At 44.5% G+C, this 10,882-nt stretch overlaps 1 pseudogene; it reads left to right on the forward strand.

Moving 5' to 3' along the window:
• Window positions 1-10,882, forward strand: part of LOC139563772 (RNA helicase aquarius-like) — a 94,797-nt pseudogene that overhangs the window by 6,488 nt on the left and 77,427 nt on the right.

The following is a 10,882-nucleotide window of genomic DNA, read 5'->3' on the forward strand; positions in this document are numbered from 1 at the left end:
TCCGGAGACCTTCTCCCTTACCACACCTCGCTCATCAACTCATCCCTGACCGCTGGCTACGTCCCTTCCGTCTTCAAGAGAGCGAGAGTTGCACCCCTTCTGAAAAAACCTACACTCGATCCCTCCGATGTCAACAACTACAGACCAGTATCCCTTCTTTCTTTTCTCTCCAAAACTCTTGAACGTGCCGTCCTTGGCCAGTTCTCCCGCTATCTCTCTCAGAATGACCTTCTTGATCCAAATCAGTCAGGTTTCAAGACTAGTCATTCAACTGAGACTGCTCTTCTCTGTATCACGGAGGCGCTCCGCACTGCTAAAGCTAACTCTCTCTCCTCTGCTCTCATCCTTCTAGACCTATCGGCTGCCTTCGATACTGTGAACCATCAGATCCTCCTCTCCACCCTCTCCGAGTTGGGCATCTCCGGCGCGGCCCACGCTTGGATTGCGTCCTACCTGACAGGTCGCTCCTACCAGGTGGCGTGGCGAGAATCTGTCTCCTCACCACGTGCTCTCACCACTGGTGTCCCCCAGGGCTCTGTTCTAGGCCCTCTCCTATTCTCGCTATACACCAAGTCACTTGGCTCTGTCATAACCTCACATGGTCTCTCCTATCATTGCTATGCAGACGACACACAACTAATCTTCTCCTTTCCCCCTTCTGATGACCAGGTGGCGAATCGCATCTCTGCATGTCTGGCAGACATATCAGTGTGGATGACGGATCACCACCTCAAGCTGAACCTCGGCAAGACGGAGCTGCTCTTCCTCCCGGGGAAGGACTGCCCGTTCCATGATCTCGCCATCACGGTTGACAACTCCATTGTGTCCTCCTCCCAGAGCGCTAAGAACCTTGGCGTGATCCTGGACAACACCCTGTCGTTCTCAACCAACATCAAGGCGGTGGCCCGTTCCTGTAGGTTCATGCTCTACAACATCCGCAGAGTACGACCCTGCCTCACACAGGAAGCGGCGCAGGTCCTAATCCAGGCACTTGTCATCTCCCGTCTGGATTACTGCAACTCGCTGTTGGCTGGGCTCCCTGCCTGTGCCATTAAACCCCTACAACTCATCCAGAACGCCGCAGCCCGTCTGGTGTTCAACCTTCCCAAGTTCTCTCACGTCACCCCGCTCCTCCGCTCTCTCCACTGGCTTCCAGTTGAAGCTCGCATCCGCTACAAGACCATGGTGCTTGCCTACGGAGCTGTGAGGGGAACGGCACCTCAGTACCTCCAGGCTCTGATCAGGCCCTACACCCAAACAAGGGCACTGCGTTCATCCACCTCTGGCCTGCTCGCCTCCCTACCACTGAGGAAGTACAGTTCCCGCTCAGCCCAGTCAAAACTGTTCGCTGCTCTGGCCCCCCAATGGTGGAACAAACTCCCTCACGACGCCAGGACAGCGGAGTCAATCACCACCTTCCGGAGACACCTGAAACCCCACCTCTTTAAGGAATACCTAGGATAGGATAAAGTAATCCTTCTCACTCCCCCCCCCCCTTAAAAGATTTAGATGCACTATTGTAAAGTGGCCGTTCCACTGGATGTCATAAGGTGAATGCACCAATTTGTAAGTCGCTCTGGATAAGAGCGTCTGCTAAATGACTTAAATGTAAATGTAAAATGTCTGTGGAGATCAAAGCTGTGGCCATAGATAAAGCTCATCTGTCTTGTTGCGGGAGCAGTATCATCTGCAGAGAGGTGAACTCAGTAGAAGACATGGCATTTTTTCAATTCATTTTTGCTGTTCTTTTTGTGAGTAGAGGTCACTGTGTAGGCTGTTGTCATTGTTTTTCTCCTTTCCTCTTTTTGAAATTTGACCTCCAACCCTCATCTATGAAACGCAAAAAATAGTCCAAACCACCCTGCTGAAATAGACTCTGAATCAATAGGGCCCTATTTATTCTCTGGGCCTCAATGCTGGGAATTCTGGTTTGTAGATGGATTGATCTGATTGAACCCAAATTATGCGTTTTCTAGTTATAGGTAGATGCGTGAATATTTATAAAAAAACGAACATTTTAAGATCATATTTATTGAGCCTATTGTCTTGTATAAGGGCAGCGGTTTCATTGTTTTACCATGATGTGTAATGTGTGGTTCCCTTCTATGTCTGTCCCCAGGCCCTGCTCCTAACACGTCGCTGGTTCAACACAGTGCTGGATGACTCCCACCTGGTGGTGATGACTCCCACCTGGTGGTGATGACTCCCACCTGGTGTCCAGCCTCATGCAGAGAGAGGAGGAAGGACACCTCTTCTGCCAGTTACTGGACATACTGTTCTACACCGGCATTGGGATCAATGACCAGACAGGCAACGCCCTGACAGAGAAGGAGATGACCACGCTCCACTATGACAGAATCACATCACTGCAGGTACTTGTATACAGTACTACCCAGGATGGATGGATGAGTTACTCTGTTTTGTTTGGTTGTTTACTTGACCTGTCCACCACACATTATTCTATATTATTCAAATCGTTGATAGGCATCAGTTTTGAACATAATTTGCATCATTTGCATTTGAAAGTTTACCTAAGTGTACTGTGTGCACCTGGTAGACATAACCCATGCTGTGAGTTGTACATGTATGAATATGGAACATTCATAATTTAGTGACAGCTTCCAGATGTCATTTACAAGAAAGAATATCAAGTCAAAGTCAGTCCTAGAGAGAATTCTCAATATTTTAGATTTCAGTCTTACATGCATTTTTACCTCTCAACTTGATATGATCAAATTAATTTAAAGGGAAATATGGAGGCTGGTTCATCTGTTCATCCTAATATTCTCTCCATCTGTCCATCTCTCGCTCTTTCCCCTACCTCTCACTAGCCCCACACAGATGTTGGATTAGTACATTAGGGAAATGAAAAAGGTGCCTGACATCACACGGTCTCTGGGGTGTGTGGGTAAGGAGCTGTTTCCTCATGATCTCTAAATGTTTGCTGTGTCTTGTCTTTCAGAAGGCAGCCTTTGCCCATTTCCCAGAGCTGCAGGACTTTGCCCTGTCCAATGTGGGAGCCGTGGACACACAAGATTCCCTCACCAAACAGTTTGGCCATTTCAGGTAGTGTGTGGGTGGGGAGGGGAGTCATATCCCCAAAAAACATCCATACACATCCTAACCTTTATGCTACCATGATGACAAATGCTGCCCCCCTGACCGCAAATGGCAGGCAGCATGTGAGTCCTTGAATGTGCAGAGTAGTGTGGTACCAGCAAGAGAGAGAGAGAGACTCGCCTCATTAATTCCAGCAATTTGCAGGGGCTTGAGAATAAACTCTTTGAACAGCTGTATTTGTCAGATCATATTAGCAAGTGGCCTTGCCAAACCCCCCCCCCCCCCATCGCTTTCATGGGGCTGGGCCTTGTTAGTGTGTGTGTGCTTCCTATCCTTTTCTCCTTTCCTTCTGACCCTGGTCCTAGGTTCTGCTGAGACTCTCTATCCCCTCTCTGTTATTGTCACCGAGCCCCCCCCCCCCCCCCCGGCTTCAAAGGCTTCCATCACTTTTAACAAGGCGCTTTTTACCCACAAAACCCTCTTTTTAATGCCAGCTATTCCAGCTGTGCTACCCAGAAGCTAAACTGCTCTTCATCCATTATTCCAGATAGATTCGCTAAGTCCCCAAAACACACATGGGCAGCAGGGTTTCCGTTAGCCGGTAATAGCCGGCTTTTAGCCGAAAAAAGAACAAAAAACAAAGCCGATAAATAAAATTGCCACCGACCAATTGCCTTGGGAAAAAATCCCTTTGCGAAATAATGCTTTTTAGCCTATTCATTGATGGAAATACCAGTTGATGGAAATACATTTTTCTGGTAACGCTTATCGGTCTATAGGTTAATTTGCATAATTTTGTGGAATACATTGTACAGTATATTCGTTATGTATCTTATCACATGCGTACAGCATACAGAGCCATTGAGAGGAAAATCTGTCAGACAGTGTGAGAGCTGCTGCTACAGCATCTCAAACAGTAAATATATAGGCACCGGAAGACAGGCCTCATCAGCACCTCACACACCACTTTGCAATGAGCTGGAGGCAGTATGCATTTTGAAAACATATACTTGTGATTGTTTGAAACCTGAACGTTTACAACATATTATGAGGCATGTCTTACCTTGCTTCAAAGTAGCCTAGCCAAAATCAGACCACAGCCTAGGAGGCAATTATTTTATATCAACTTTCTTTCATAGTGCAGTAGCCAAAGGCACAATCCTAGTCATATTAGCAACCCATGTTAGTTGTTGCATATTAGATCTCCCCTCTTCCTAAATTTCTAGCTGATATTTTCGTTTGTCAAATGAAACCGCTTGCATGTGCGGTGTGCTTTGACAATGGTGTTTTCCCGTTAATTGCATTATGGGACAAACATTCGTGCCTAGCCTACTGCTTTGTGCACATTGCTGCACTTACAGTGCCTTCGGAAAGTGTTCAGACCTCTTGACTTTTTCTACTGTGACGTAGAAGTCCGTCACTGGCCGCTGGCAGTATTTGGTACTTTAACGCACGCACACATTCATCACTCCTCCCTGCTCCGTTATCAGATAAGTTAACAATGTCGGTCGACACACAAGTTAACTTCTCTGTCTTAGTACATACATTTCACACTTATGTCAGTGTTCATATTTAATATAAGCAATATTTATTATACTTATCGATGTTGTGGATGAGCGCTTTGTTTGTTTGTTCTGTTCCTCTCTCTCTCCATCTCTGTAGTTTCCGGGTATGCTGGATAAGGACCCATAAGGCCCATAAGGTATATGTTTGATTGCAGTACTGTTGTTTTTGTTCCAGAATCACTTTGTAAATAAACCCTCTTGCACAGAAGAACTTTTGCGGCTCCGCCATCTTTTTATTTTGATAGAGGTTAGGTTTTCCAGTTTAGCCTTCTGGCATACTCTACGTGACATCTACATTTTGTGACATTACAGCATTATTCTAAAATTAATTATATTGTTTTTTTTCCTTCATCGATCTATACACAATACCCCATAATGACAAAGCAAAAACAGGTTTTTAGAAATGTTCGCAAATAAAAAACTGATATCACAATTACATAAGTATTCAAACCCTTTACCCAGTACTTTGTTGAAGTACCTTTGGCAGCGATTACAGCCTCAAGTCTTCTTGGGTATGACGCTACGAGCTTGGCACACCGTTGTTTGAGGAGTTTCTCCGATTTTTCTCTGCAAATACTCTCAGGCTCTGTCAGGTTGGATGGGGAGCGTAGCTGCACAGCTATTTTCAGGTCTCTCCAGAGATGTTCGATGGGGTTCAAGTTCCGGGCTCTGGCTGGGCCACTCAAGGACATTCAGAGACTTGTCCCAAAGCCACTCCTGCATTTTCTTGGCTGTGTGCTTATGGTCATTGTCCTTTTGAAGGGTGAACCCTCGCCTCAGTCTGAGGTCCTGAGTGCTCTGGAGCAGGTTTTCATCAAGAATCTCTGTACTTTTCTTCATTCATCTTTCCCTCGATCCTGACTAGTGTCCCTGCCGCTGAAAAACATCCACACAGCATGATGCTGCCACCACCATTTTTTATTCAATTTTTTATTTGACCTTTATTTAACTAGGCAAGTCAGTTAACCTCTCTTGGGTACATGAGACGTTAGCGTCCCACATCTTCAACAGCCAGTGAAACTGCTGGGTGCCAAATTCAAATACAGAAATACTCATTATAAAAATTCAGAAAACAAAACATATTTTACATAGGTTTAAAGATGAACTTCTTATGAATCCAACCACGGTGTCAGATTTTAAAAATGCTTTACGGCGAAAGCATACCTTACGATTATTTGAGAACATAGCCCAGCAGACAAATCATTACAAACAGTAATCAGCCAAGTAGAAGAGTTACACAAGTCAGAAATAGAGATAAAATTAATCCCTTACCTTTGATGATCTTCATATGGTTGCACTCAGCAGACATTAATTTACTCAATAAATGTTCCTTTTGTTCGATAAAGTCTCTTTATATCCAAAAACCGTTTTGTTCGTGCGATTTCTTCAGTAATCCACAGGCTCAAACGCAGTCAAAACAGGCAAACAAAAAATCAAAATTGTATCCGTAAAGTTCATAGAAACAAGTCAAACGATGTTTATATTCAATCCTCAGGTTGTTTTTAGCCTAAATAATCGATAATATTTCAACCGGACAATAACGTCATCAATATAAAAGGTAAACAAGAAAGGCACTCTCTCGGTCGTGCGCATGAAAAAGCTCTGTGACACTTTAGGGTCCACTCATTCAGACTGCTCTTACTTCCTCATTTTTCAGAATACAAGCCTGAAACTATTTCTAAAGACTGGTAACATCTAGTGGAAGGCATAGAAACTGCAATTTGAGTCCTAAGTCAATGGATACTGTAATGGCATTGAATAGAAAACTACAAAACCAAAAAAAAAACTACTTCCCGAATGGATTTTTCTCAGGTTTTCGCCTGCCAAATCAATTCTGTTATACTCACAGACACTATTTTAACAGTTTTGGAAACTTTAGAGTGTTTTCTATCCAAATCTACCAGTTATATGCATATCATATCTTCTGGGCCCGAGACGCAGGCAGTTTAATTTGGGCATGCTTTTCATCCAAAATTCCAATTGCTGCCCCCTACCCTAGAGAAGTTAAGAACAAATTCCTATTTTCAATGACGGCCTAGGAACAGTGGGTTAACGGCCAAAGAGTTCAATCTTGGTTTCTTCAGACCAGAGAATCTTGTTTCTCTGGTCTGAAGAGAGTCCTTTGGGAAGAGAGTCCTTTGGGAAGAGAGTCCTTTGGGAAGAGAGTCCTTTGGGAAGAGAGTCCTTTGGGAAGAGAGTCCTTTGGGAAGAGAGTCCTTTGGGAAGAGAGTCCTGAAGAGAGTCCTGAAGAGAGTCCTGAAGAGAGTCCTGAAGAGAGTCCTGAAGAGAGTCCTTTGGGTAGCCTTTTGGCAAACTCCAAGCGGGCTGTCATGTGCCTTTTACTGAGGACTGGCTTCATTTGGCCACTTTATCATAAAGGCCTGATTGGTGGAGTGCTACAGCGATGGTTGTCCTTCTGGAAGGTTCTCCCATCTCCACAGAAGCACTCTGGAGCTCTGTCAGAGTGACCATCGGATTCTTGGTCACCTCCCTTCTCCCCCGATTGCTCAGTTTGGCCGAGCGGCGAGCTTTAGGAAGAGTCTTGGTGGTTCCAAACTTCTTCCATTTAAGAATGATTGAGGGCACTGTGTTCTTAGGGACCTTCAGTGCTGCAGATATTTTTTGTACCCTTCCCCAGATCTGTGCCTCGACACAATAGTGTCTCTAAGCTCTATGGACAATTTCTTCGACTTCATGGCTTGGTTTTTGCTCTGACATCCACTGTTAAAGGTGGGACCTTATATAGACAGGTATGTGCCTTTCCAAATCATGTTTGATCAATCGAATTTACCACAGACTCCAAGTTGTAAAAACATTTCAAGGATGATCATTGGAAACAGGATGCACCTTAGCAAAAGATCTGAATACTTATTGTATTTCTGTTTTTTACTTGTAATAAATTTGCAAGCAATTCTTAACTTGTTTTTGCTTTGTCATTATGGAGTATTGTGTGTAAATTGATGAGGAAATAGTTCCATTTACTCCATTATAGAATAAGGCTGTAACGTAGAATAATGTGAAAAGGTTAAGGGGCCTGAGTACTTTCCGAATGCACTGTGTAATGTGAAGAAATAATAGTTCATCAACATTTTCAGCGATGCGTTCTGATCTGTTGCATCAGACTCATAGATACATTTTTTTATGTAGCCTAGGCCTACTGGTTTTATGAATTTGTGATCTATCGTCCCACAACTGTCCCAGTGTCAGTTTAAATAGGCTATTTATTTCTCGACAAGCTAACCAATAAAGTAGTTAAACTTTTCTACTATGGGGGATAGTAGATTGACAGGCTAGTGATTTTGCTGTTCATTACTAGTCATGTTGGCTGAGGAAAAGTACATGTGGACAGTTATTCTAACTTATTCAAAGTGGGCATCAGAATTCGGTAAGAAGGACCGCATATCCTTGTATCCTCAAATGGCATGTTCTTTTAATATGAATTAGCATAATCGAAATGTGATTTCTGTCATTCTGAGCTCGGTGGGTGGACACCCAGATCAGGTTACGTATCCAATGCATATGGGTCCAGTAAATGTATAAAATGTCCAGTAAATTTAAATGCTGCCGGTCAAATGTCCGCCGCCACATTTTCCTAACGGAAACCCTCACAGGCAGGGCGTTACACACACACACAGTATTTTTCTCTTTCTGTTTTAAGAACTCCTCATTGCGTGTTGTCTGGCTAGAGATTTGGTGGAGATAAAATTACAATTAGGCAGGCTAGTGGGCTCATGGCCCTAACAAAAAGTAACAGCTCTCAGATCTATCCTGCCGTCTAGCCTCATCTCCCTAACAACTCAATGGAAGCAGCTATTTTAGCTTTGTCATGGAGTACAGTCCAGCAACGTGACCCATGCCAGTCCCTAGACAGACCAACTGCCTGGTCAGCAAAACCCCAGACCCATGTGGTCAAACTACACATGGCATCACGAGTCTGGCCACACTGCTGCTTACAATGACACGTGTCCTGGTCTGTCTGAATAGGACTCTGTCACAGACAGTGTCTCTCTATACCAACCCCTGTCTGTGGCACATGTCACATCTGTCTGATTAAAACAGCCTTCTATTCAGACAGCAGCCTCTCAACCCTCTGATTCAGCTCTGAGAAATGGAGATGCGGTTGGATTTTCATAATCCCGTCGCATTGATGCGGCCCCAGCCCCTGTACACACCATGCTGACAGTGCAGGACTGCAGTGGCCTTAGTTAGCAGGGCAGAGTAGGAAAACACGAGGACTAGCGTACAGTACATCGCAATGCTTACAAGCACAGGACTTAAGAAAATATCTGTGTCTTAGGTGAATGGGACACTTTTCATATTGTCAGATGAAAGGTAGTGACTTTGAAAGAGGATCATTTTCCTCAAATCATCTGCACTGCACGGTAATATATTTTCTGGAATGTGCATTTCTACCCTTGGGTCTTCATTTCATATATTTATTTCAATAGAAGAGCGTTGCAAAAAATATAACCATGATGCTCAAAGAAAATACATATGAATTGGAAGTTCATAGTTCATAATGTAAAATATGCTGAAGTTGTTTTTTCTCCCTACAGTCCCAACACTCTCCACCGGGTGGCCTCGTACCTATGTCTGTTACCAGAGCTGGCAGAGGGACAGGACACCACCATTGAGAAAGAGGTCCTCCTGGAGCTGCTGGTAGGTGCTGTTACGAAACGGGAAGATGTTGTCCCTAACCGCTGATAGGGGATCAGATATGTATTTCATCGTTCTAATGCTTAAAATGTGGGAATTGGGGAAGTTTCATCTGATCCTAGATCTATGGTTAGGGATGATGGGAAGGAGACAAGGAGAGGATGCTAAGGTAATGAATATTTACATGCCCCCCAAGATGCGCTTAAGAATGAGAGAACCCCTCCTCAATTTACGGCTTGGCTAAACCGAAGCGACGTCAGGATATGTTGGCTTGCGGAACAATAACCGCCCAGAGAGCATAGCATCATAATATGGTTGGCGTGGCTCGTTTAAAATACATTCATTTATGCTTTTGGAGTGCATACAGTATGCAACCCCCCACACACACTCCTCTCCGCCCTTGAATTTGCCTTTGAATCCAATTAGGGCTCAACATTGGTGATAGAGATGGAGTGGGTGAAGTGGAGGAGAGGGAGGTAGAGAGATACTAATGAGGAAAGAGCAGCAAGGTTTCTCTTATCCTAGGAAAAAACACCACTGTTGATCTGCTTTGCTCTCCAAACCCACCCACCCTTAGTCCCTCCTATAAACAGGCATACAGTGTGTTGTTAACAAGTCTCATCCCTGTAGCCCTCCATCACCATGCGACCAGCCCATCCACTGACCTGCTCTGTCCCTACTGCTGTAATTACCCACTTCAAGTCTTCTCTAGGCCTCCTCTCCTCTGCCCGCCACTGAAGATAAGCTTTTCCATAATTAGCTGATTAGATTGTTCCCAGAGCCATTGTCATGGGACTCATTTGCGTGGACCCGGGTTGCCCTGAGCAACCGAAAATCTCCAGATTCCACTCTGGTATTATGCGTTATTTGTTTGGTCGCCGGTGCCAGAGGCTTGTAGAGATGTGCTGTGTAGAGATGTGCTGTGTAGAGATGTACTGTGTAGAGATGTACTGTGTAGAGATGTGCTGTGTAGAGATGTGCTGTGTAGAGATGTGCTGTGTAGAGATGTGCTGTGTAGAGATGTGCTGTGTAGAGATGTGCTGTGTAGAGATGTGCTGTGTAGAGATGTGCTGTGTAGAGATGTGCTGTGTAGAGATGTGCTGTGTAGAGATGTGCTGTGTAGAGATGTACTGTGTAGAGATGTGCTGTGTAGAGATGTACTGTGTAGAGATCTGCTGTGTAGAGATGTGCTGTGTAGAGATGTACTGTGTAGAGATGTGCTGTGTAGAGATGTGCTGTGTAGAGATGTGCTGTGTAGAGATGTGCTGTGTAGAGATGTGCTGTGTAGAGATGTACTGTGTAGAGATGTGCTGTGTAGAGATGTACTGTGTAGAGATGTGCTGTGTAGAGATGTACTGTGTAGAGATGTACTGTGTAGAGATGTACTGTGTAGAGATGTGCTGTGTAGAGATGTACTGTGTAGAGATGTGCTGTGTAGAGATGTACTGTGTAGAGATGTGCTGTGTAGAGATGTACTGTGTGGAGATGTACTGTGTAGAGATGTGCTGTGTAGAGATGTGCTGTGTAGAGATGTACTGTGTAGAGATGTGCTGTGTAGAGATGTGCTGTGTAGAGATGTGCTGTGTAGAGATGTGCTGTGT

Source organism: Salvelinus alpinus, chromosome 34, assembly GCF_045679555.1.
Source record: "Salvelinus alpinus chromosome 34, SLU_Salpinus.1, whole genome shotgun sequence".
NCBI classification, from domain to species: domain Eukaryota; kingdom Metazoa; phylum Chordata; class Actinopteri; order Salmoniformes; family Salmonidae; genus Salvelinus; species Salvelinus alpinus.